The sequence below is a fragment of the Alexandromys fortis genome, unplaced genomic scaffold, assembly GCF_014885135.2.
Source record: "Alexandromys fortis isolate MF-2015 unplaced genomic scaffold, M_Fortis_MF-2015_v1.1 scaffold_118, whole genome shotgun sequence".
Taxonomy (NCBI): domain Eukaryota; kingdom Metazoa; phylum Chordata; class Mammalia; order Rodentia; family Cricetidae; genus Alexandromys; species Alexandromys fortis.
In genome coordinates, this window is record NW_026068010.1 from 3,151,009 (window position 1) to 3,178,736 (window position 27,728).

The following is a 27,728-nucleotide window of genomic DNA, read 5'->3' on the forward strand; positions in this document are numbered from 1 at the left end:
TGGGAGGAGACCTGTGTGCAGGCTTAAACACTTCTGTCCAAGGGGCTGCCAGCCCTGGGAACTGTCAGAGTAAGGAAGACGGAGGAGTGAGGGGCGTCAAAGCAGAGCAGGAGCTCAGGAGAGAGAGGCCTTTCTCCTGCAGGCCTCCCCTCACCTGTAAACGCAGGAAAGCTACAATCCTACAGCTTCCTGCCTCGGCTGCAGCCTCCTGCAGCCCTGAGATACAGCTGGGGTCCAGCCCAGTTTGTTCCCAAACATCCTGTATAAGGCACATTTTCCATTATTTTTTATTTTATTTTATGTGTATGAATGTTTTGTCTGCATTTATGTCTGTGTATTAACTACATGCAGTGTCCAAGGAGGCCAGAAGAAGGCATTAGATCTCCTGGGACTGGAGTTACAGATGGTTGTGAGCCACCATGCTGGCGCTGGGACTCGAACTTGGATCCTATGGAAGAGGTACAACCCTTTCATAATTTAGCTTAGAGACCGAGAATCTAGACGTTCTGACCAGGCACTATTTTTAGCATCTTCTTGCATCTTGACAAGTGTGAGGCACCGTATGAGACTGAGACATGAGATCATGAGAGAAGATTGGTCTGCTGTGCGCTGAGCACCTGGCCAAGTTCTGGTACCCCTTTTCGGGTACCTATGTTGGTGCTGGTCGGTCACATCCAGGCCTTGTCCTTGTTAGATTATCACTACCCCAGAGCATCACCCCAGCCCATCACACTGTGCCTGCAAAACCCTCCAACCCTTAGCCTGCTGGGGCAGGGCTCCACTCTCCAATCTTCATATACTTGAGACCCATTCAAGAGGAGGGGACCCGGCGAATGATTTACCTGTACGCCAGAGCCCCTCTGTATTCACGGGTTCCTTACACCAGTCAGATGCTGCTGCAGAAGCGTTCTCATGCTAGAGGACAAACAAACCTGAAACTTTTGGTGGGAGCCTGGGGCTTTCCTTACCTGGAGGCCATTGGGAAGCATAAAGGGTAAGGCTCAGGCTCCATTACATAGTGCTCCAGTGAAGTGCTCCTGGGTTGGCAGGGCAGAGGCGCCATCTAGTGGTCACTCCCAGAATATCCGCATGCTCCTTTCATGGGGCACTAATGACCTGGGGCGTGTCCAACACTCATGCCAAAGGTTAATTAAGAGGTGGGAGCATCTCTGGCTCCCTATGTTCAACTTGGCTAAGTGTTCGGTGTGGGTGGCTGTAAGGGTCTGCATAAATAGGGCATCAATTTAGACAAGGGACTCAGCTAATTAATTGGGAGGTGACAAACTGCAACCTGGTATCCTCAAGATCTGAGTTCCGTCGGGGACATAAATGTCCCAGAATGTTGCCTTTCCTGTCTGGCTCCCCCTGATGCTGTCTTGCCTACAGTCCACTTCTGCCCGACAGGACCCTGCAATGATCTTTTCCCTATCAAGTAGAAGACCCACCAAAGGCGGTACCTTTTCTGAGCCAGGGGTGAGAGTTCCAGCTTGGTTGAGACTGGGTCCCTGAAGGATTTATCTCTCCTGGCAGGTCAGATGGGGAACACCCTCCAGCAGAGGTGGATGGAGACTGCCTTGATGTGGGTACAGAACCCAGAGAGAGACATTGATCTGGACGCCAGCCTAGAGATGCGGCTTCTCAGACTGCGTCTCAGTGGTCAGTCCAGAAGGTTCCCTTCTTAGGACACCCCAGATATCCTCAGAGAAGGGTGAGGCCTCTGGGCTCAGTATGTCTACTCAGTGTTCTCCAATGGGTGGTATGTGTGCCCCAGAGTTTTCCCGACTGGCTAGCTCCCCTGCCTATGTGAGAACTACTCAGTCATATGCCCCTCCCTTCATCTTGGTAACTCCGCCGGAAAGCCCAATGTGACAGAGTTGACAGTACCAGCCAGTCAGTGCCCAAGGCATGCTGGAACCCTGAACCCCTTCCAGGGTCTGATAATGGGGTCTTTCCATCACAGAGTGTGGGCCTCACAGCTGCCATGAGGGCCTTTGTGTCAGGTTAGACCCTCTGACTAGATCGAGGCAGGGAGGATGGGATCCTCAGGTGTGGAGTGGGAGAGGTGGATGATGGGCTAGCAATAGAGCTTTGAGAAAATTTGGGGGGTCCCCTCTAACTTCTACTTCAGATCTGCCCCCCAGTCCAACCACTCATAAGTTCACCTGACCTGCTCAAAAAAATCCCAACTGGTAGCTGCATTCAGTGTGCTGGACGGTGCTGTGTGCAGCTGCCTGCCCAGACCCACACGGCTGTGGCAGAGTGAGCCCTTCAGAGGGCAGAGTGAGTCTGCCTGGTCACCCTGGTGGCATCAGTAGTAGGGGTGGTGTTCATCACCGTAGAGACAGTCACAGTTCCTACAGGCATTCCAGCCCCTCTGTGGACGTCGCTAACCATGCCCAGTTGGGGAGAAAGCAGACAGCAGCTAGATCTCGGACCTCTCTTCTGTGGAAATGCTCCACCGCTGAACGAGTCTGAACTGGTTCATCGGGGATAGATATGCAGAGTATAGGGCTGGCAAAGCTTGGTCACGCGGAAAAGAAAAGCAAGATTAAGGGCTCTTGGTGACATTCCCCTACACTCATGTACACAGAGCCATATAGTCTGCAGATGACTCCACACTAGGTCTTATGCTGAGTCTCATTTTATACGCAAAGGAAATGATGCAGAGAAATGTTTAGCAACCGGCCAAAGGCACACAGCAACAAAGAGACGGAACTGAACTTTGATCCCAGGCAGAATTACATGAAGACCTGCGATCTCTATTGGGTACTGGGATGGCTCTATGCTGGGGAATGGCCAAGAGTTTGGACACCGGGGTCGGAGAGCTCTGGGTTCATGCCCAGAGTTTCATTCTTATAACTGAGAGAGCTCAGGTGGGTTTCAATCTCCTTAGCTGAGTGTGAAAGAGATCCACACTACCTTTCTAGGACACAGAGGGGTTTACACAGGCCGAGGATGTCACAGGGTTGGCTGGCACTCAGCCCCACACAGACTTTAAGTGGCTTCTTTAAGAAACTTGTGCGGCCCAGTGGTTGATGCTTGCGACTAGATCAGGAGAGATTTCACTGCAAATGCCCCCGGCCACTCAAGCCTCGTCCGGCCTTCCTGTGTCCAGCTAGCGGTACTGTGGAAAACCTATGAGTTTTTTGTGTGTTTCTTCCTTCCTTCTAGTACAGCAGGCTGCTCCTGTTTTCTTTGCCGAGGGTGAGGGGCGGGGTTGTAGCTGGCAGCCTGTTGGTCCTGCACGGTCTGCCAGGGTCTGACTGTAAGCTCTTGATACCAGTAAGGCAGTGGACCTGGCAGGGGAAGGCTGAAGTCATGCTGTCAAGCCAAGCACGAGCATCTGGAGAGCAGGAAGCAGGCTCTCGAGGAGAGAGGCCTGTGTGGGGGAGGATGCGCGGCAGCCTGGGTACCACTGACCGCTTGTTTCTATCAGCCGACCAGGGTTGCTCAGCGGAGTAAAGATGAGGGAAGCCTGGCTTTGTAAAAGGATGTGCTACAAACGGGCTAAAGCGTCAGATTACACACATTTAACCAACATGAGACTTTCTACCTCCATTCTTTGTGTAAAGCCCCACGTTCTCATATTCGGGACAGTCCTAGAAAAGTCTTTCCCCAGGCCATGGAAGAGGATCTCAGTTCTGAAGACAGGGAAGATTGTGGGTGGGAGTGGGGCCTGGGTTGGGTGCATGGGTGGTTTGTCTTAGAACGCTACCTAGAAAAAGGAGAAATACAAGATACTTTCATGTACAGCACGAGGCCCATCAAATGGTCAAGGGCCTTTTGTGGGGGCTTTGCTTTTAACAAACCTAAAGCTTTCCCTCCCCGTTGCTGAAGCCATTAGGTGTCTTGTCTTCACAGAGGTGTTTTTCTTGTGCTGGGAGTCGGGGGTGGAGTGGACCAAGGGCTGTGCATGTCCTAGGCAGGGCTCCTCAGCTGAGCTACACTCCGCTCAGGTCTGCGCCTGCTAACACACTTGATGAGCTACAAGTCCTCGAGCTTACACTTCACCTGGAGCCCTGGCCGCTGCCAAGGTCTAAGAAAAGCCTGGCATGGATGGCGCCCCCTCCTTGTTGGTAGAAGCAGAGCTTGCGTCACTTAAGATCCCACACGGAAGCACGTCTTTACACTCACAGGGCTAAATTTTTCCCAAACAGAAATTCAGAAATCACATTTTTTTTCCTAGCAAGCACTACTGAAAATGCAGCAAGGAAGTAGATTAAAAAAAAAAAAAAACAACCCAAAAGGTGATACTTGAAACCTTCATTCTTCTCTGTGTATATATGTGTGTATGCACATATGTATGTGTGTATGCATGCATTGTGTATGTGTGTATGTGTATATGCATGTATGCATGTGTGTATGCATGCACTGTGTATGTGTACATGCATGTATGTATGTGTGTATGTGCATAAGTGTGTGTGTGAGCAGTTTGTGTAGGGTGTTTTCTTCACTCTCCACCTTATTCCTTATTTTTGTTAATTTTGTTTTATGAGCATGAGAGTTTTGCCTGCATGCATGTATATACACCACATGCATGCAGAGCCTGTGAAGGTCAGAAGAGGTCACAGGATCCCTTGGAGTTGAAGTTACAGATGGTTGTGAGCTGCCCCATAGGTACTGGGAATCTAACTTGGGCTGTCTATAAAAGCAACAAGCGCTCTTGACTGCTGGGCGTTCTCACCAGCCCCTCCACCTCACTTTTGGAGGCAGGGTCATTCACTGAACCTGGAGCTCACTAGTTTCACCAGACTGGCTGGCCACCAACTGCAGAGGCTCTGTAGTCGCCATTGTCCCAAGCTGCAATTGCAGGTGTTTGCCATTGTGCCTGGCTTTTTACATGGGTTCTGGGGGAGTGAACTCAGCAAGCACTTTGCCTACTAAGCTATCTCCAAAGCCCCAAAATGTTCTTCCTTATTCACATATAGATACTAAATGTTTACTTTCTGCCAGTACCTGTCACGAATTAGACCAGCTAAAAGAGCAAAGCCAGACCAAAAAAGATATAGACCGTGTTTCTCCTTTTGATTTCAGAACAAGTCTGTTTTGATGAGCCAGTAGTTTTCAGAGGTAAAGTAGGAAGTGACTTGCTGGGGTGGGGTGGCACAGGCGCGAAGTTGTGGCTGCCATGTCAGAACCAGTCACATGAACTGTAGGTTAGTAAATGGGCTGGGTAGCTGCTGGTGGAGAGCCGCTTCGACACGGCAGGTGCCAAGGCCCCGAGGTAGGAGTCACTCAATCTGCCCAAGGAGCAGAAGGGTGGCTGTGCCAGGGAAGAATGAGCGAATGGTCTTAGAGAGGTCAAGGGAACCAAGTCAGAAGGCGAGTGCAGTGGGGAGAGGCGGGGTTCATGGGTGGTGCCTGGGGACTGAGGCAGGTTTGTAAGGAAGGACTGACTTGTGTTTTACAGGATCCTTGACTCGGTGCAAAAATAATAAATACAGGCCAACACAGAAGACGGGAGGAGGCTAAACGGGAACAGCGGGTCCAGGTGATCTGACTGGGGGATGGGAAAAGGGGAGCTGTTAGGGAAGGGGAGGGAATAAATACCGCAGAAGGGGGTGAGCAAAATGACAGCAAAGGTGTCTGAAAAAGTCACAGTCATGGCTTCTTAATTATTTCCCTCCCACTAGGCAGGACTGTCGTCAGATGAAGTGCCTCAGCCGCCTTGGCAACGGGAGCGAGTAAATCGACCATGCTTTTATTTTTGGATGCTTTTACATCATGGGTATCGAAGTCACAAGTGTCACATGATGGAAGGACCTTTGAGTCACCCCTTCAGTGGAGGACTGATCAATCTAGAACATTCATGCTGCGCTTTGAGTGAGTGAAAATTCAGCTTTCATTGGAGGGTTGTTTTTTTTTTTTTCTTTTGTCCTAGCAATTGGCCCATTCTGACAGTGACAATTGCTGTCTCCCAGCAGACGGAAGCCTTCAGGGTAACTGATGGGTCACACGGGTCCTAAATGACAGCATGTCCAGGGGTTTGAGGCCTGGCCAGATCAAGTCTGATGTGAGAACAGCAAGGGAGAAGTACAGGCAGGAGTCTGGCCATCTGGGAGGGGTTAGCATCAGGAAGAGGCGCCTGCCACCCAGGGAGGAGGAAGAGTCAAGAGACTCGACCTTGCATGTGCCACCAACCCCCAAGACCAGGCTTAGCAAACCTACAGAGGAAACTCAGAAGAAAGAAACGAAACTCGGGACATGGTGGCACACACCTGTGATCCAAGCATGTGAGCCCCCAGGAAGCTGAGACAGGGGCATCAAGAGTTTGTCAGGCAGTTGGGGCTACAAACTGAGACCCTGGAAAGAAGGAGGGAGGGAGGAAGAGAGGAAAAATCACATAGGATGTAGTACTTCATGGTGACCTCTGCATCATTCATTCATTCATTCATTCATTCGTTCGTTCATCCATTCGCTGAGCTCCTGTACCGTTCCAGATGCCGGACACTGGAGCAAGCTCTGGGGACAAAGGAAACAACCAGCTGAGGGACCTGAGGTTGGATCAGGGGAGGTCACTTAGCCCATTTTCTGCCACTGAGAATGCCCCAGATAAACAACTCACAAGGAGGAAATGTTTGTTTTGGTTTTGACTTCAGTTGGCTCCTGCTGCTTTGACCCGCATGGCAGGAACACCCCATGGAGCAAACATGTTCATCTCATGGCAGCCAAGAAAGAGAGTGGTGAGGTGGGGTGGGGAGGAATGGGCTGGAGACCCAGACTCTCTTCCAAGGTCATACCTCGGCTGACCTAACTGTCCCACTAGGCCCTACTTCCTGAAGGTTCCTCAGTCTCTCAGTCATGCAATCGGCCAGCAATCAGTCCTTTAACATGTCAGTTTGTGGGGGATGGTTAAGACTCAGGAACACACAGCAAAGGGCTATGAAGGAGCTGACGGATGTACAATCGAGGGGTTTTGCTTTGCCAGGGAGCAGGGGAAGAAGAAGGGTTACCCAGAGTGGTGGGGAGTAGAACTCAAGCTTGTGAGAGTAGAGGAAGGCGACGAAAGGAGCACTCGTCCTTCTAGGCAGAGGGGACAACTTGTGCAAAGGCCCTGAGGCAGTTGGGCTGTTCGTGCAGGAATAACTGAACCGTGTGAGAGAAGGAGGAAGCCAGGGACAACAGGGTGACAGGAGGCAGAGAGAAAGGGGCAGGGTCATGAAAGTCTCAATAGGAATGTTCTGGAACAGATCGGCCTGTGGACATGTGTGGGGGGTGTTGTCTTGATGACAGTAATTGATGTGGGATGCCCAGGCCACTGTGGGTGGCACCACCTAGGCAGAAGGTAGTGGAGTCTGTAAGTGCAGAACAGGCTAGGCCCTAGGAAAAGCAGGCGCCAACTCCCTGTTTTTGACCGTGGGTGTAACTAGCTGCTTCAGGTCCCTAGCTCAAATTCCATCAGTGACAGACTGCAGCCTAGAGTTTTTATCAGAGTGTTTTATCATAGCAACAGGAATTAACCTAGAACCCTGCTTCCTGCTGTGTTTTAGGGGACCCACCTCCATCTTCCACACTGGGAGAGTTCTGTGGGTGGCTCTTTCTAGACTTGTCCCTAGTGGGTGGCAACTGCTTGAAGCTGACACAGCTCAGAGAAGAGGGCTTCACCCCTTCCACCTTCTTCTCCAACACCCCCCAGGACAGTGGACTCAGATACAGGACCAAGCTTCCTAATACTGCAGGCAGCCAGCGTGTGCAGTGTGACTGAATCTTGACTTTATTGCTAGAATTTTCTATCATTGGTTCCCACAGATCCAAACCAGAAGCTTGCATCCAGGAGCCTTGTCATCTTGGAATATTGGGAGTGGAAGGGAGGTAGCCCTGGTCCTGAGCAGGGAGCAGGTCCCATGGAACCTGCTTCGTGCACAGTGTCTGGTGACAGAGTGGTCCCAGTGCCCCCAGATCCTGATGTACCAGCTGCAGCAGCTGTGCCTTGTTACCCACTCCCATCAATCCTGACTTTTAGATGTCACCTAAGCACATTGCATATGGCAGACCACTGCAGCCAGGCCACAGCAGCCAAACCAGCCAGGTTCAGGGGCCACAATTCGCAGCCTTTTTTTGGAAGACATATCATCACTTCCTTCCTATCAGATCAACTTCTGAGACTGAGAACTAACAAGAGGAATCTCAGAGCTGGGTAAATGCTGAAAGCTCAGAGAAGCAGAGCAGCCAGCGACTAGAGCTCTCCAGACCGAAAAGAGGCTGTGCTACTGTCTCCTCCTGCCTTATATTCCTCTCTCCACCCAGTCATGTCACTTCCTGTCTGTCTTTACAGACCTCCAGACCTCTATAGTTAACTAGTGGCTAGCTCCTTCCTCTGATCTTCAGGAAAACTTTATTTGTTAGAATACAAGCAAGGTATCATCATATTTCCCTTTTTCTTTAGTCTACAATAGAGAAAAGTTATAACTAATATAAGAAAAACTATATATAATATGTACAATAATTACATACTGTATATAGGCAACAAATACATCAGCAATGTCTAGTCCATTAGCAATGATAAATTCAGAGAAAATACTCTACATCTATCCTATCTTGGTTAGTCAAAAAGGTTGTCCTAAATCACTTTCTATTCGAACTTGCATTGCCAAAATTGTCTTTTAATGTTTCTCAACCTTATATATATTTCTTTGTGAATTTCTTTTCTGAATTTGGTAATAAGGAAAACTAACTATAACTATAATGTCTTCAAATCCATCAGAGACCTGAGAAGGAAAGAATATTTCCTGAGGAAACAGGAAGTGTGAGCAAGTGACTTCCAAAAATTGTGAGAAATGACAGAAACATCTGGCTGCCTGGACAGTCATCCACAGCCCATCTGCAATGTTGGGGCATACATGCAATCTTTGGCATACAGGCTTAGCTTATCTGACTAACTTTTCTGTGAGGGAGGATATTCAGAAGGACTGACTTACTTTGTCTTGGCAAAGTTTGGCAGTCCTTTTCTTTGTTGTGTCCTGCTTATCCAATTTGCACACCATACTTTCAGCTGTCAAGGCAAGGACACTTTCTTGCCCAGTGGATTACTTTTGTCACAAAGAAGTAAACTCCATATGGAGTTTCTTTGGTGCCCATCATTTTCTCTGAAGTAGATTGGCGCTGCCAGGAATAGACATGTCTCATTGTTATAAAAGAACCTGTGCTAGTAAAACATCTTAAATACCATATTATGTAGATCTCCGAAATGTTCAAAAATGACCTATTTATCTAAAATATATCTCTGACCTTGAAAACATACCTAATGTGACTACAAGTGTGATTATAATAGATACTAATTTCTAATTTGCATTTGCTTATTATCCTAAATAGTTGGTAATAATAACTTTCAAGGACTAGAAATTTGCATTACATTGTTAAATGAGCTGTATAGGTAATACCTTGAACAAGAATAGAAACGTATGTATAATAAGTTCTAACCAAAATAACTTTAAATTTGTATCAATATACCAAAATCCATATCAATGTAAAATATTTAAGACTAGTAGTTCCTTTTTGGTTTAAACGCAGATTCAACAAACTACCTTTTAATCCTATTTCTATATTCCCCTTTTTCTTTTCAGAGTAAACTCAATAATATACTTTACATCCTAGCATACCTATATCCCCTTTTTTCTTTTCAAGACAATAACTTAACCCTGAATCTAAACTCCTTTGTTCAACTTTTTTTTCCTGACCATTACCAATAATGACTTGTAACCACCCCCCAAAAGCAATGACAAATATACATAACCCAATGAAAGACCAAACACCACCTACCCTGCCTCTTGGGAATGTGGGAATCATGCTCTAAAATTTACTTCCTGCTTTCTGAGGGTGATGACATCTTTAAGAGATCCTGAAAAGATTTGGTTTAATTGTCAAGTCCTGGGAGAGGTAGCTTTATCATTTGTTATCCAGTCTCTGCGTAATGGGAATGTGTAGGACTTATCTCAAGTCCTGGATAGAGTAGTCTGTGAGGCTGGATCATCTCAGCTAGCCATCTCAAAATTATAGCAGTTTATAGTCAAAAGCCAATCTTTAGGTGGTGTTTTTCAGCTTAGTGGCATTATCATAGTTCTGGGGGAATTGTCATTGTGGGGTCCTGTTTCCTTTGGGAGACTTCAGAGGTCACTGTTAGGTATGGTCTTGGTTAACTACAATAAATTTAAACATTTTAAATGTCATTATAGCATATCTCAGAGATTAAAAGATCATACTTTGTTATGTCCATACAAAGTACAAAAACTTAATTTCTAGTTACCAGATGGAGACTCAAACATGAAATCATAGGAAGCTAGATGAAGCCTTCTTCTAGAATTAGTACTCTATATGAATATTAATATCATGACAAAAAGTTTAAAATATATAAATTAAATTTATAAATTATGAGATAATACTTATTCCCTAAGAAAAGCTGTTAAAGAGTCAAAATGAAACCAAAGGATTATGAGATTAGTGACAATACAATAGTCCCCTAATTTTTGTTTTTTCTTCCTGTCCCATATCAGGTGACTCTTCTGATATGAGACAGAGATTTTGGATTTCACTTTAATAAGCATGCTTGGGTTTAGAGGAGAGAGTCCCTCTCCAATTCCAAAGCTAGATTTAATTTTTAATTGGACTGAGACTACAAAAAAGATCATTTGCATTATATGTCTGTAGAGAATAGCAGAAACAAACATTTGAGAAGATTTATGAAATTTAAATCTGTTGGAGATGTAACATGCTAATAGGCCAAATGACTCTTTTTCTTGGGACTTTTTTTTTCTAGATGATTTGTCCTTTTTCTTCAGATGTCTCATTTGCACAATGGTCTTTGAATTACTTAGCTGGATGCATTTACTCTCCTGAAAAGACAAAAAGAAAATCCTTCCCCAACCCTAACTTTGGGGAGGTTCCCATTGGGCAAGTTATATCTGATCCTTTTGTTAGTCGAATAAGTAAGTTTAGATTGAATAGTCACAATGGCTGATGAACTATTCTAATCAAGAGGGCTCTCTTGTTCAAATTGAACCTTTATCAATTTTGGTGATATCCATAGCTTTTCTTCTCCTGTGGAAATAAAAGCGAAACCCCTTCCCCCAACGTAACACATATCCTGGCTTCCATTCTGAAATCAACACATCTTTAAAGAATATAGGCTAATTTAATTCTATAGCTTTTTTCTATTATCCAATATCTCTCTGCAACTGCCATTCCTTTCTCATAAGCATTTAGAAAATTCAAAGTTAATAAAACATTATGCAATCTATTTCTAGGGATCTTTATTACCCATTTCTGTTTATGTAGCATATCCTTCAGAGTTCAATTTGATCTTTCTATAACTGCTTGTCCTGTACGATTGTGTGATATACCTGTAATTTATTTATATATATATGGAAATCGGAGGAGGCTAGGAAGATGGCTCCGATATACATATATACATATGTATATTATTTATATAATAAGCAAAAAGCTATTTCATTTTACTAGAAACATATGCTTGGGTGTTGTATGTCTTTATTTGTACAGGTATACCAATGATGGCCTTAACTTCTTGCAAATGTGTGATTACCAAATCAGCCTTTTCCAAACTCAAAGCAGTTGCCTATTAAAAACCCGAAAAGGTATCAATGGTATTGTGTGCATACATTAGTTTTCCAAATCCTACGAAGTGGAATACATCCATCTGCCAGATTTCATTCCTTTGAGCTCTTTTTAGGTTACTCCCTGCAGGTAGTGGTGTTTGGTTGTATAACAAACAAATAGGACATTTCCTTATCATTTTCTTGGCTTGTTGCCAAGTGTTGGAAAAATATTTTTTCAAACCTTTGCTATTGACATAATTTTTAAAATGAAATTCTGAAACCTTCAGCACCTTTCCTATCAATAGTTGATCAATTTCTTTATTACCTTGTGCTAAAAGGTCTGGCAGATCTGTATGGGATCAGATGTGTGGTATATATATGGGATGATTCCTATTCTTGAATATTTCTTGCAACTGAAGAAATAATCGTCAATTCTGTATCATCTAGTATAAATTCAGCAGTTTTAATATGCAAAACAACTCTTTCTGCATATTGCAAATCAGTAACTATGTTAATATGGTCTGTAAAATCTATTAATTCTATGAGAATAACATATAATTCTGACTTTTGGGCAGAGTCATAAGGGCTTTGAGCCACTTTACTTAAATTTCTGATTTGTAACCTGCCTTTCCTGATTTATTTGCATCAGTAGAGAATATAGGTGCTCCAGCTATTGGTGTTACTCCTACAATGTGAGGAATGATCCAATTAGTTCTCTTTATAAGTTGAATTCTCTTGCTTTTGTGATATTTGTTGTTAATCTCTCCCAAAAAAATTACTGCAAACTCTTTGCCAAGGTTTACTTCCTAGCAAGGGCTATTAAGTTTCAGTCTCAATGACCCCTCAGGTTTTAGAGAGAACACTATGGCAAACAGGGGAACTCAGAAAAATCTGAGGGCAAATGAATTTTCCACTATGTACTTTTTGCATCAATTTCTTTATTCTTTTGCCATCCTCCATGGTTTCCAGTTTCTGTACACATACAGACACAGTCAGCAATTCTCTGGCAATAGCAAGGTTACAAGACTTGTATTTTTAAGGATCATTAAAACAAATAAAGGGCTATACACAGCAGGTAACTGTCAGCTTACTTTTTGGCTCAGAAGAGGCATGACTTGTGGGATGTCCAAGCATATCTGAGAGGTGAAAAGGAGGCTCAAGAGGAGGGAACTATAATTTCTAAGAAGGGAAAAGGGGAGCTGATGTAGTAAACTACATTCCTAAGTGTGGTTAGTTAAGCTAAAAGTTTGTAATCAATAAATGTAGAGAAAAGGGAAAGAAATGCAGCAACACTGTCTTCTCTAAGCACTTTTTTTTGCTCCCATGGCATCTGGGAACAGAATCAGGGTAGCCATAGGAACTGGTATTAACTGCAGAAGGAAGCCTGTGGTGTTTATTCTGCAATAGCACTTTTGCCAAATATTAGCTGGCTAAAACAGGACCTATCTGATCTAAAAATCACATGTTACATCCTAAGCAGTTAGAACAAAGGGAAATCTATAGTCATGTAGTATAAAATCCCGGATCTGACCATTTTCAGCTTCCCTGAGCCAAGTGCCAGCCCGTTTCCACTGATGCTCACATGAGAAAGATTACTTTCCTCCAGAGCTGGTTAAGTAAGCAATAGCCTTTTCCTGTTATCTTTCAGGGTTAAGACACAAACAGTTAATTTCCTAGCTAAGGTCTTGTCTCGGTGAAATGGAGGTAGAAGTAAGTACAGAGTATTAATAGCTTGTTAGAGTAGAACAGGGGTCAACTGAGGTTGTGCTATTCCATCTTGGCTGCAGGTGACTTCAGGGCACCCAGCCCTCCTTATCTGTGAAGGCAATTAATCAGCCAGCTCAGACATGCCGTACCCTCCTCTCAGTGCCTATCAGTGAAGGTTCAAAATGTGATGTTTGCAAGACTCCTCTCCTGGCCAGATGTCCCACCATAAAAGATAGTTGTGGGGAGCTAGCTTCTATATTTATATCAGGGAATGGAGCAGAGGTTTGACTATGAGAACAAACTTGTTATTTTTCACTGTGTGAATACTTTCACACCAAGGCCCCACGGTGTGGGTACAGGTCACCCAATACATCAGTATGTGCAGAAGATCATGCCCAGTAATTGATTAATATACTGCTGAAGCTTTTGGGATGAATCGCACTGTAGAAGGAGAGTGCTATAGCTTCACAGGGGATTTACAGTAAGGACAGCCACGATTCAGAAGTCAGTGTCCCGTCACCTTGCACCTGGGCCTGTCTCCATCAGAACTCATGGCTCTGGTGGGTTGACTTTTTGATTTCTCAGCTGAAATTTCACTGCATAATCCTGTAAACCACAGCAACTTTCTGCCCATAATTTGTCAATTTCATCATTAGTAAAAAGTTACTACAATTTCTGCTGGATCTATTCCTGCTAATTGACAAAAATCTCAATTTTCCTTTTAGAATTATCTGAGAGACCTTTTCCACATATGTTTTTAAATTTTTACTTTGTTTATGTGGTAAAAAATCTATCCTAAGATAACATCTTCTCTCTACATTAATATTCCTGTAAGAGAATGTATAGAGGGTAAAATAACCAGAATGCAATTAAGATCTGGATCCAAATGGTCCACATGTACATCCTGTAAGTTCTTTCCCACCAACGCCAATTCTCTCTCAGCTTCAGTTGATAATTCTCTTGGACTATTTAGATCCTTGTCACCATTTAAGGCTTTAAACAAGTTACTCAATTTATCATTATTTTACCTCAATAGTGGGCCAAAGATTAGAAATGTCTCCTAGCAATCTTTGAAAGTCATTAAGAGTCCGCAATTGATCTCTCCTAATTTGCACGTTTTGTGGCCTAATTTTTTTTGGAGACCTATATCTTAAATAATTAATAGAATCTCCTCATTGTAATTTTTCAGGAGTAATTTGTAATTCCAAACAAGGCAAAGTTTTTTTTTTCTTCTTCTTCTTCAAACATTCTAAAGTATCTACATTTGAATCAGCTAGCGAGACATTGTCCATGTAATGGAAAACTATAGATTGAGGAAATTGCGTACATATTATTTCCAATAGCTAACATACAAAATAATGGTACACAGTGGGGGCTATTTAACATTCTCTGTGGGATAATTTTCCAATGATAGCTCTTAACAGGCTGAGAGTTATTATAAGTAGGCACTGTGAAGGCAAATTTTTCTCTATCTTTTTCTTGTAAAGGTATATAGTGAATAAACAATCTTGTAAATAAATAACTATAAGAGGCCACCCTTAGGCAATAGGGAAGGTAAAGGAATTCCAGACTATAAAGAGCCCATTGACTGAATCACCTTATTATTAGCTCTTATATTTGTTAATATTTTCCATTTTCTAGATTTCTTTTTAATAACAAATACAGGAGAATTTCAAGGGCTGGTTGATTCTTCAATATGCTTCTGTACCAGCTGTTCTAAAGTCTGAAATTTCTCTGATATTAAAGGTCATTGCTCAATACATACAGGTTTGTCTGTCAACCATTTTAAAGGTATGGCTATTGGTGCCTTTGAACAATCAGCAGCTGCCATGCTTTCTGTTCCTGTACCACCTGAATGGTCAGTGACTGGTCTATATAATACCTTCCAATATTTTCCCCAGAGACATATGTTAATTTATGGTTTATTTCTAAGATTGGGGGAATGTTAATCTGAAAATTCCATTGATGTAGCAAATCATGTCCCCATAAATTCATTGCTATGCTAGCTACATGTGGCTTTAATTTTCCTCTCTGTCCTTCTAGCCCCATACATTAAACCTATCTTGTGCTCTATTTTACCTGAGTTAAAGTTCTAATCTCTAAAAGCTGAACATTTACCTCCTGAAGAGGCCAGTTTGGATGTCAAGGATTCTGGTGCAACTATTATTACATCCACACCTATATTTATAAGACCTTCAATGACAACATCATTTATTCATATTTTTAATTTTGGTCTTTGTTCATTTATAAACATTTGCCAAAATACATGCTTTATGGTTTCTCCTGAGTTTTTTGTTCTCTCTTCTATAGTTGTTATCCAGAGCAGTATGGTTTCTTACAATAGGCATTCGACCCTTTAATTGCTCTGGGAAGGAGTTTCCTCCATGATTATAGGAAATGGCTAAACTGAATTTGGCATGGAAGCCTACAAGAGGCCCCTCAAGGCCTTTCTTGATGGCAAAGGGTTATCTTGACTGTCCCTTGTTAATTGACATTCATTAGTCCAATGCTAACCCTTGCCATACCTCTGCATAATCCAGAAGGGAGGGGCATTCTATTTTATTATGCTTAGAAAAAACATTATTTCTAGGAATGCCCTATATAAAACTCCCCTCCTTTTATATTTTTGTTGTTTTGAGACAGGGTTTCTCAAGAAGTTTTAGAGCTTGTCCTGGAAATTGCTCTTGTAGACCAGGCTGGCCTTGAATTCACAGAGATCCACCCACCTCTGCCTCCCAAGTGCTGGGATTAAAGGCATGCACCACCACCTCCTGGCCTCACAATTTCTTTTTAGGTAACCTTTTTTTATTGCAATTGAAACACTTGACATTTCAATTTTTCTTTAAACCTCTGGAATCCAAGCATCTTTTCCTATCCAAGCATCATCATGGTCATGAGATTCAATATTGATTGTATCTTGGATCCATTCCTCCAGGGATGCTAATTTTGCCTTTAATGGCCTAATTATCCCTTTCCATTGTACATTAGCATTTTCAAAAGTCAGAGATTCTATTATTATTTGTTTAGCTTTTGAATTTGGAATCATTCTAATTATTACCGAAGTCAATTTTTGTAAGAAATCAGTGAAAGTTTTTTTTTTTTGGACCCTGTATAACTTTAGCAAATGACTCAATTTTATTTCCTACTTCAATTCTGTCCCAAGCATTCAAAGCTGCTGTACAGCATAAAGCCAAGGCATGGTCATCATATAGAGATTGACTTTATACATTAGCATAATCTCCCTTTCCAAGAATTTGGTCTTGGGAGATTTTCATACCTCTAGCCGTACTTTGTTGTTCAATGGTCTTAGCCTCATCTTCCACCAGGCATTCCACTGTAACTGAGGACCAGGATCCAAGTCTGCTGTAATCGTGTCTTTCCAGTCTTTTTTTTTTTTACATTTTTTTAAGATTTATTTATTTATTATGTATACAACATTCTGCCTCGATGTATGCCCGCACGCCAGAGGAGGGCGCCAGATCTCAGTACAGATGGTTGTGAGCCACCATGTGGTTGCTGGGAATTGAACTCAGAACCTCTGGAAGAGCAGCCAGTGCTCTTAACCTCTGAGCCATCTCTCCAGCCCCTTGAGTGATAATTCTATTACAAGTTGACAACAAGTCTAACATCTGCTTCACAAAAGGTGAATGCATGCCATATGAGACTATCGCTTCTTTGAATCTCCTTAAATATAACATTTCCACAGGAGCTCATTCAGTTCTTACAGAACCTTGGGATATCTATCATTTGGCAGTTGTTTCTGTAAGGTGACTGAATAAATTAAAGTTTGTTTGTTTGAAAAGTATAAGCTGTTCCTTTCTAACTTTATAAATGCAACACTGAAATTGGTTCTCCTTTAAATTCCTCTGTACCTGACTATCTCTATGATCTGTTTTAATAAGTTTTTCTAAAACTTGTATCCTAGCGCACACATTAACCAACATTTTTTAGTGATAAAAATGATAAAACTGATAGTGTTTATAATTGACATTACAGAAATCCCATCTAAATTAGTTACCCTCTCATTTAGTTGTTCCATTTTCAAACCATCCAGCATATTATCATACAGAGACCTAACTACCTCCATTGTAATAGTGTTCTCCATTTTAATCTAATTTTAATGTGGGGGAAAAAACTCTTTTTAAACTCCCTTTAAGAATTCCCAAGCTGGGAGGTGGTGGCAAGTGCCTTTAATCCCAGCATTCAGGAGGCAGAGGCAGGCGGATCTCTGTGAGTTTGCGGTCAGCCTGGTCTACAAGAGCTAGTTCCAGGACAGGCTCCAAAACTACAGAGAAACCCTGTCTTGAAGAAAAACAAAACAAAACAATTCCCTGTTGTCTCACCAAGTCTGCCAACGGTGATGATTCAGATGAAGGTCGAGTGTGAGGCTGATTGCTGTGGCATAGAGCAGCAGAAGCTCGAATAAGTTTCAAGGCAGCAGCCCCAGGAGGGGGTCCAGGGAGATCCTGGAACCCACAGAGTGTAACGAAGCCAAAGAGCCAGCATCTGCATGGAGGAATGCGTGAAAGCGGCCAACTCCTGCAGCATTTGGAACCCAAACACCTGCGGAGTTTGCTGCAGAGAGACCGCAACAGAAAAAATCAAACTCGCTCAGAGGGCTTGGGGAGAAGAGGAAAGGAAAACATAGCCAGTGGGGCGGTGACTCTGCTCGTTTAGCTCTGGCCTGTGCTGAGGCTGTAAAGCCACACAGGCAAGTGGATTTTTCGTGAATTCATGACCTAATGTTGGACACCAGATGTAGTGTGAATTCTAATTGGTCTTTTTTTGTTTGTTTGTTTGTTTGTTTGTTTGTTTCCAGACAGGGTTTCTCTGTGGTTTTGGAGCCTGTCCTGGAACTAGCGCTTGTAGACCAGGCTGGCCTCGAACTCACAAAGATCTGCCTGCCTCTGCCTCCAGAGTGCTGGGATTAAAGGCATGAGCCACCACCGCCCGGCTTCTAATTGGTCTTAATAATAAAAACCCAGGGTCAGATATAGGATAAATGCTGAAAGATCAGAGAAGGAGAGCAACCAGCCATTAGAGTTCTTACCTGTGAAATCTACAGACTGAAAAGAGCCTGAGCTACTGTTTCCTCCTGCCTATTCCTCTCTCCCGTCCAGCCACATCACATACTGTCTGTCTGTACAGACCTCCGGACCTCTATGGTTAACAAATGGCTAGCTCCTTCCCCTGATCTTCAGGCAGGCTTTCTTTGTTAGAGTACAAACAAGATATCAGCACTCACAGAAGCATGGTGAAAGGCTTTAAAGGGTCATGGTGTTGGGAAGGTTGAGAACCACCGGCCTGCGCTGTCAGTCCTTAGGTGAACCCAAGGTGCCCCGCATCTATTTACGTGGGACGCATTCTGACTGCAAGTCTCAGATCTAAGGCTTTCACCTTAGTCCTTTCTGTCTTGGAGGTGTGACTGCCAGGGGCCACATGGGATGTCTGTAGCTTTAATATACAGCCGAGCTGCTTGGATATGAGCAGGCTTGCAGATAATCAAAGCGTGGCTCGAGGTAGGAAATGGATGTGAGAATCCCAGGCAGGGCAGGCAAGCCATCTGTGTGCTAATGTGGCAATTTCATCCTTGGACTTAAGGTCAAGATTGATTTAGTTAAAAATATTATTCTGCAATGTAATAGCTGCCTTCAGATTGGATTGTGGGGGATTCTGGAGGACGTGTGAGTGTGGGGTGTGGACGACCCAGATAGCTGAAGTAAGAACTGCTTCAAGGCAGGGTGTGATGGCTCACAACTCACAATATTTTCCTCTCATACATAGGAAAATACTTTTGCTGGTCGGCTGCATATATTTTGGCAATTTTGAGAAATAGCATGGTTTTTAAAAAACACTTTTTATTATAGAAAATGTCAAATATTCCCTAACTTATCCATAGCTCAACTTCTAACTTTTTTTTTTTTTTTTTGACTTTATGATGCTGTGAAAACAATACCTGCCAGCGGAAACCTTGCTTGGAAATAGAAACTCGGATCCTTTCCCTGGTCATTGCTATGCTCTCTAATCCTTGCCAGCCGCGCCTGTGGGTCCCAGTTCACCCACCAACCACAAGGGGACAAGGCTCCACATTGCGGACCTAGGCCGTGGGGTTGGGGAGATGAACTCAGCCACTTTCAACTTGACAATATGGACAATTTAAAGTAGTTTTAGCAGGGCCATCCTGAGTCAAGGAGCAGTTACACTGAGTTCGGCTAAAGTTGGTCGGCTTCCTCTGTAGCGAGCCAGAGCACATGCTTAGGTTTCTCAAGCCACGTGCCTCTGTCTCTGTGATTCAGCTCCGCTGTTCCAGCATAGACACAACACCAGACAGGACCAGCACGGACAGATCGAAGTGCATTCTTACTTTTCCCCTTGAGACAGGTTTTTCTGTAGCTTTGGAGTCCTGGAACTAGCTCTTGTAGACCAGGCTGGCCTTGAACTCATAGACCTGCATCTGCCTCCCGAGTGCTGGGATTAAAGGTGTGTGTCACTACTGTCCAGCCAAGTTTTTTTTTTCCTTAATCTTTGAAACATTTGTCTCTTTCACAATTTTGACCTCTTGGGGCTGGATCTCTGGAAGTGCCATTGGGGTCTTAAAGGGTAGATGCATATGTGACTTTGCTTGTTGCTGCTAAATCCCCCTCAATAGGTGTCACATCATTGTTGTGGGTTGAATAAGAAATGTCCCCGTAGGCGGACATTTGAACACTTGGTTCTCGGTGAGAGGTGCTGTTTGGGGAGGTGGTGTGGCCTTGATAGAGAAAGTACGCTGGACTCTGAGAGTTCAGAGCCTCGCCCTATTTCTAGTTTGATATCTGTTTGTCAGGGTTGAAGATGCTGCCTGTATGCGGCCACGCCTCCCCACCACGCTGGCTGTAAGCTGCCGCACTCCCATCCATGCTGAGCTCTTACCCCAGAACTGTAAATGCAGGTAAACCCTCTCCCTAAGTGGCCTTAGGTCATCGTGTCTTGTCACAGCAGCAGCAAAGGAACCAACACAGCCATTTTGCACTTGACTGGAAGATGAGACTCTGAAGGCTTGATTCTTAAGTTTGGTCTCATTAAGTGTTTTTCTGAAAACATATCTGGTTTGTCTTGGCAGCGTAGTGCTCACTCGGGTAAGATTCCTTCCTCTTCTTCATAGGCCATGGCACAGCTCGAATGTGATTTTTTCCCCACTAAAAGGTTCATGCTGACTCTTTTCCTCGAGGCGACAGTGTTAGAGGTGATGAGGCTAAGCTCTGAAAGCGAGCTCAGCTCTCTGTCTTTCTTGCTTCCACTGTTGCGCGGGTGTTTGGTCTTTGCCGTGTGTCTGCTTCTGCTAGCTTGTGACACACAGCAAGGCTCTTACCACAAGCCGAGAACGCCAAGAAGATGGGGGCCTCTGCTCTTGAACTTCTCCGTCTTCAAACACACCACCAAAATTAGCTACTTTTTTAAAATTTATAAAATGTTTGACCTTAGGTCTCTTGTTACAGCAAGAGCAAACCTGCTAAGGCAGACAGGGAGATCGAGGACCCCAAGACCTCAAATGCCCTGCTTCATGTTGGTATGTTGGTGCCACGCTCAGCCCAGGAGGACCCTTGAGCCGGTCCCAGTGTCCTGCTTTGGGTATTTCCAGTGTGGCTCTCCACCTTCTGGTCTTGATTTTGTTTTTCGGATGCATTTGCTTTTCTCGCAGCCTGAGGGTGAGAGCTGGTTCTGGCAGAGTCCCCTGACCGTTTGTGGTCACTTTTTTAACGCATGGCACTGGGCCAGAGGCAGGCGTGTGACAGTGAGGATGTTGCGTGGTCCTGTGTGAACCACAGCAGAGCTTCAGTCCCCAGGGAGGCTCTTCAACGAGCGGGCATTGACTGTGATGGGTAGGTAGTAGGGTGGCCTAGGGGTGCTGGGTCCATCCAGAGGGGAGGCTTAAAGAGGAAGAGAAGTCAAAGGGTTTCCCAGAAGATGTCATCACTAAACTGAGCCCTGAGAGTAAAATTGGGACCCATGTAGAAGGCCATTGAAAAAGAGACTCTAGAGAAAAACTGGTCCAAGAATCTAGAGGCAAAATAGTTCACATAGAACATGAAGAAATGGAGTTTCTGGGGTCTTAGGCTCCACTGGTTAAGATCAAAACTGTAGAAAAACGTACTTCTAAAGTGTTGTCTGTGGGATGGATCCGTTTAGAACTATAAATCCCTACACGCTGGGCTCCTTCCACCAGCACACTCTGGACACTAGGGAAGGCATGTCCACCTCTAAATTTCCTTCTTCTCCCAGGGGTTGCCAGTCCTGGCGGGTCAGCATTGGGAATGTCACCTTGCCAGGTAAGGGCAGCCTGGAAATATGCACAGTATGGAAATATCAAAAGGTGATATGATTATAAAAACATTCAATTGGGGGCCTGCCTCCTGGAAGACAGAGGAAAGAAGACAGAGCTCCTAAGTGTGCTGGAGAACCTGAATCTGCAGTTGTTGGCTATGCCAGAAAGTCAGCTGGCAAGTTAATGGGCTGATAATCACTGTTCTCCTCTGTCAACAGGTTCTCGGGGTGCAGGCAAACGGAAACCCAGATCTCTGCTCGGAGATCAAACACACCCTGGACATGCCTGAAAGGGGTCAGAAAAATTAAATGAGATAAATGAGCAGAGAGGACTGAGTGAATGTCTTTGATTTGTGCAAGAGAGCCATAAAAATAAAATCTCTGGGGCCATTTCATCTTACATCAGAAACCAAGCTTGCCTCCCACTACACAGGGTCAGCATGGAGTCTCTCTCAAATGTTCAAGAAAGGGGGCTGAAGGCCCGGGCACATGAAAGCAGATTTGACTGAACCTGTGATGAATGGCTTTCAGAACATTGGATCCTGGTGCTATGAGCGTGCCTAACAAAGCCTTTTCCCTCGCGTGTCCCAGCTGTAGGACAATAGCCCCAACTGGAGCTGTTACATTGGGGGTGCCTTGCACGGAAAACAAATGAGTTTGGAGAGAACACTCTGAGATGGACTGACTTCTGTTGGCACCACATTTCAGAAAAGCCCAAGGCTTTTTATTCCCCCTCCTTTTCTCCTTGGGCTAGCTGGCCCATATGGGTGACACCGATGACAACGACGAATTCCACATTTGTATCCATAGCCCATGCTCTCCTCTGCATGTCCCCAAAGTCTGCTCCACATCACCACTTGAATATCTCACTGACCTCCTGTTTGTCCTCTGAGTTGCTTCTGGTGAAAGGCCCTACCTTCAACAACTTAAGTCAAAAATGTAACAGTTCCAATGACACCCCTGTTTGCCATAAACTTTCTCACTCCCAGAACTTGGATTTTTTTGTTGTTGTTGTTGTCATTTTTTGTTTTGTTTTGTTTTGTTTTGTTTTGTCTCTGATGTCATTTTCGCATCCACCCTCTTATTCCCACCAGCTCCCCCATCCCAGGCTCACGCCCATCCTCTCATGCTAAGTTAGCTTCTTCGTTGTTCTCCCTGCCTTCCTCTGCATTTCAGCTCTGAGCTCAGCCTGCCTCGTGAGTGCAATACTCATCGACGCCCTTGTCCCATTCCCTGTTGGATCTCACGAACTAGCCTGGACCGTCGTGTGACCAGAGACTGTTACATGGAATGCGGGGCGCACCGCATCCTGGTGGGCGAATGAATCAGTCGCTCGGCTCACCTATGGAAAGAATCTTTGATGCCTCCACAGGTTCACCCCAATGCTTTAAAACAGGAAGCTCCGGGGACCGAAAAGAGAGTGTTTGGCACCATGAGGCATTCTGAGAACATCTCAGATGTTCCAAGGCACACAGCGTAGGAAGACATGTGGGCATGAATGTCGTCAGTTTGGTGGTCAGCTCTCTGTCTTTTCCTGCGGGATCGTCACCGATGTCGCAGGACCATGAGTATACTCAGCCATGGTGTTCCTGACTCACCTAGAACACCTGCCAGTTTTCACTGAAGCAAATCTTGTCTCCGACAGCTGTCATCAAAGCGTGTTCTGAAATGGCAATACCATCGTGGATGGAATCCTCAGGACGGAGCTTTCTGAAGCCAGCGCATGTGACAATCTCTCCTCTGTGCAGTGTCCCTGGGTTTCCACGGTAATTGCAGGGCTGGTCATTTGTTAAAATGATTTAGGCACAAATGTCAGAGGAGAATTCAGTGTCGCCAAATAAAAACGTCCTCTAAGCAGAGACTGATGAATATGCTGAGATCTGCTCCCAGCCATTCAGAACGAATCCCGAATGAATAATAAACCAGCCCATCAGTGACATCTACAGAGGGGAAGGACACCATCTAAGCCATCGAGACCTCTGATGCCAGTCCTGCTGCAGAGGGGGAGAAATGAACCAATTCTCACATTCTGTGGCCACCTGAGGGAACTCAGCCAGACCACAGATAGGTCACAAATACAACTGAACTATGGTGTCTTGTTTTAAGCAAGAGTCAAGTTTGTGGTGAAGAGCAGAAGCGTGCGTGCGTGCATGCGTGTATGTGTGCGTGTACACATATTGTATATGTGTGTGTACATGTACTTGCTTATATGTTTATATGTATTATTAATGTGTGCACATATGTATATATGTATCTATCTGTATGCAGGTACATTTGTATGTATGCATATGCTTAGTGTCTGTATGATTGTATAAATATGTGCGTATGTGTGTTAGCCAAGGAAGATTTTACAAGTAGTTTACAATGTTTCAGTCCAAACATAACTCCCAGAGGCAATGACAGAACTAGAACATCCAGGCAAAGAGGGGACCTCAAAGAAACCCTTAGCACAGTGTGCAAATCAGCTGCAGAAAAGAAATAGGTCTAGAACTCCCTAGGAGAATCTAAGGGGACAAAAGCAGCTCAGAATGTCAAGAACTGTGGCCTGGGGCTAGATGGACGGCTCAGTGGTTAAGAGCACTGGCATCTCTTGTAGAGGACCTGGGTTCATTTCCCAGCACCTACATTGGGTGCCTCATAACTGCCTGTAGCTCCTTGCCTGTGAGGGCATCTGAATGCATGTACACACACACACACACACACACACACACACACACACACAAATGAAAATACATTTTAAAAAGAAAAGAAGTGTTCCATACTAAGCAGGACAGAACTCTGGGACAAAGCTTGGCACACATGGGTCACAGCTCTCTTCTCTACCCTCTTATGGGTGACTGGGATGGCATTATTCTTCAAGCAATGCATGTGACCAAAGACAATACTCTTCCTGATTTTTACATACACAACATTTTACATAGTATTGGGCATTTTTTCCCTGGAATGGAAGACACAAAGTGACCTACCTAACTAAGATGGGAAAAGAGCTTGGTTGTCAGATTTAGCTCTATGTCACCGCTTTATCTTTCTACTATGTGAAAGAAAGGCAAACCTCTCCTTTTCTTCATCCATCAGGCAAGCCTATGCTGTAAAGGTGGATTTTAATTAATCAGGCCCAATCTTGACTATGTGATATACTCGGGAGGTCATAGGAGGACGGTTGGTTTGATTGATTTCTTTCTGCTATGAATTCTCCAGATGTTCTCCATGCATGGTTTCGAGATTACAGGCCTACATTCTGACTACATCCTTCCCTTTCCACACCTAGGAATAAGATGGAGAGTAGCTTTAAAGTAATGGATTGAGCAGTATCCCCTAGCATCACCGGTGAGCTCTGAAAATACCCTGGAGCCTGGACCACTCCCTCCCACGTTTACAAATCCGAGACTCTGGGGGCAGGGGTAGGAAAATGATCCCAGGCGATCCCAAGGCCTTTCCACTGTAGACAGAGTTGAAAGAAGCCCACAACTTCTCTCTCAAGACCAAGGTTTAAAGGAAATAGTTGTAGGTTTATGTTTTGGAGGAGAAAAACTTCATTTTTGTAGCATCAACTAAAAATTATTCCAAGGCTAACTCAAAGCCTTCTATGTCAGTAGGGGAGCCACATATGTTCCTTGCGGGCATTTCTGATCCAATGTGTGGCCAGCATCTACAACCTTGGCTTTCCTGGAGTGCTCCTGGGTAGCTGCCCCCCTCTAGGAATGTTCCACTCTCCCTCTTTGCTCTCCTCCTCCAATCCAGGGCATCCTCCCAGTCAGCATCATTTCTTCTGCGAAAACACTGGTGACATTAGCTGCCTCTCTTCCCGAGAATCCCTTGGGCTAGTCAGAGGCATATAATTTAACACTTAATTGTTTTCTAATTGCTTCCGATCTGTTCTGTTCCCTCACCCTATTATCAGCCGCTCAAGGGTGGGGACCACGGCTTCCTCACAGTGTCTTTAATAAGGCTTGTTCCCTGCCTGAATCACCATCGTGGCCCCCGAGGCCCAGCCTGGCATGAAATCGGCTCTCCACGAATATTAGTTGAATTAATGAATTTGTTGACAGAGCAGGCATTGGAGAGTTTGATCAGAAAATCGCATCCAGAAACAAATGACCAGCTCCCTTCTGCTGCACTTGTACAACATTTCGTAGTCAGGAGCTAAGCTCCTTCTGCACTACTCTGGGAAGTTGCTTTATTGACGTATTAAATGTGAATTTCCAAAGAAGGAAAATCAGTTTTTGAGAATGGAGCTGATTTTCCAGGCCTTAGACACTGACAGACAGGACAGAGATCACTCGGGTAATAGCCACAGCCTAGAGAGATTTAGGGCGACAAACCTTGGCCTACCTGTGACTGGGTTCTGTAATCTTGTTTTAAGCAGCCCAGTTTGTAAGCCAGAGCCAGAAACAAGGTAGTTTTCTCTCCTTCCACCACCCAGGGCCTTCCTCTCCTCATTTTCAGAGTGATAAGACCCTCTACAAACTGGGCATTGTTGCTTCCTTAAATGTTGGATCGTGTACATACATGCGCACACACGAACATATATGAGATGAGGTCTTGCTACACATCCCAGGCTTGCCTTAAACTTGCAATCCTGAGTGTTGGGATTACAGATGTGAGCTACCACCTCGCCCAGATATTTGGATGCTCTTCCCATGGTAATGAGAACCAGATATGGCCATGCTTTGTCTATCGGTCTCTTTTGGTATCTTCTCTCTTCATGGAAGAATCTAGAACCCAGATTTTGAGACCTCCCTCTAGGCCCTTGATCTGCGTGTATCCAGAACTTGGCAATTCAGTCCCAAGGAGCGCCAGTGTTCATTCTGCAGAAGCGAATCCTTCTGTGCTCACGGTGACTTTGGTAGCAGGTCTGTCTGTCCTTCCGTGGTCACTCTCTTCTGTGCACACTCTGCGGGCAGCAGCAGGCACACCACCCTAAGCCTGCGCTGCTCTTGTGAGAGCTCGGCTTCAGTGGCTCTCACCGGTGGTAATTATCCCGTGAACTGACGACGGGAGACACAGCCTGCGCAGATTTCAACGGCTAAGTAATTAGGGCTGGAGAGGTTCCACAGACCATTAGTGTTGCCTTGGGAAGCGGGCTTTTACAAACAACGTGGCGGGTACTTCATCTGAGGTCTTGTATCTTTTCAGGTAGAAATGGATCTCAGAGAAAGAGTGAAAGGGGCTGAGATGTGACTAAGAAATGAGAGAGGTAAACAAGTTCAAGTACGGGTGAGGAGGAGAGGCAGAGGGCAATGGAGGTTTCCTAGTTACTATTGCCGTGATGAAACCCCATGACCAAGCGGGGGAGGAAAGGGCTTCTCTGGCTTGTACTTCCACACTGTAGTCCATCCTTGAAGGAATCAGGGCAGGAACTCAAAGAGGGCAGGAACCGGAAGGCAGGAGCTGATGCAGAGGCCAGGGAGAGGTGCTGCTTACTGGCTTGCTCCTCATGGCTTGTTCAACCTACCTTCTTATAGAAGTCAGGACCACTAGCCAGGGATGGCACCAACCCACAATGGCCTGGGCCCTTTCCCATCAATCACCAATTAAGCAAATGCCCTCCATGCTTGCCCCAGCCCATCTTAGGGAGGTGTTTCCTAAGTGGAGGCTCCCTCCTCTCAGACTTCTCTAGCTTTGACAAGCTGGCACAAAACCATCCTTCATGGAGGGCACTAAAGGGTGGACCTGAGTTGCTAGCCCAGCCTATAGGAACACAGGTCTGGGGCCTGTCACCCAGGGAGTCTGTTTAATTGACCCGTGGGACTCTTGTGCTTTGGATAGGCAGTGTACCCCAAAAGTCTCTATGTTAGCCACCCGAAACCAGCTGGTAGCATTATTTAAAAGTGATTGAACCAGATGTGGTGGCGCACGCCCTTAACCCCAGCACTCAGGGGGCAGAGGCAGGCAGATCTCAGTGAGTTCGAGGCCAGCAAGGTCTGCAGAGTGAGTTGAAGGATAGTTGTGGCTATAGAGAGATTGTCTAAAAACGTGTTTTGTTTTGCGAGGTGATTGGAGCTAACCTCATCATTGGATTAATCCGTGGATGAGTTCATAGCTGACTAAGCTGTTGGGAGTGGAGGAAGCAGGCTATCGGGACCTGTTTCAGAAGGGCGTCTACTTCCCGTGCTTCTGCGTGCTCAGTTCCCTGACCGCCACGCAGTGAGTGGCTAACCCCACTGA

At 44.8% G+C, this 27,728-nt stretch overlaps 1 long non-coding RNA gene across 1 annotated transcript; it reads left to right on the forward strand.

Moving 5' to 3' along the window:
• Nucleotides 1–2,752: 2,752 nt before the first annotated feature.
• Nucleotides 2,753–22,467, forward strand: LOC126513531 (uncharacterized). Its single transcript, XR_007595371.1, has 4 exons — nt 2,753–2,873; nt 5,411–5,491; nt 5,634–5,823; nt 21,780–22,467. It is a non-coding gene; the product is annotated as an uncharacterized lncRNA (long non-coding RNA).
• The last annotated feature ends 5,261 nt before the right edge of the window (nt 22,468–27,728 follow it).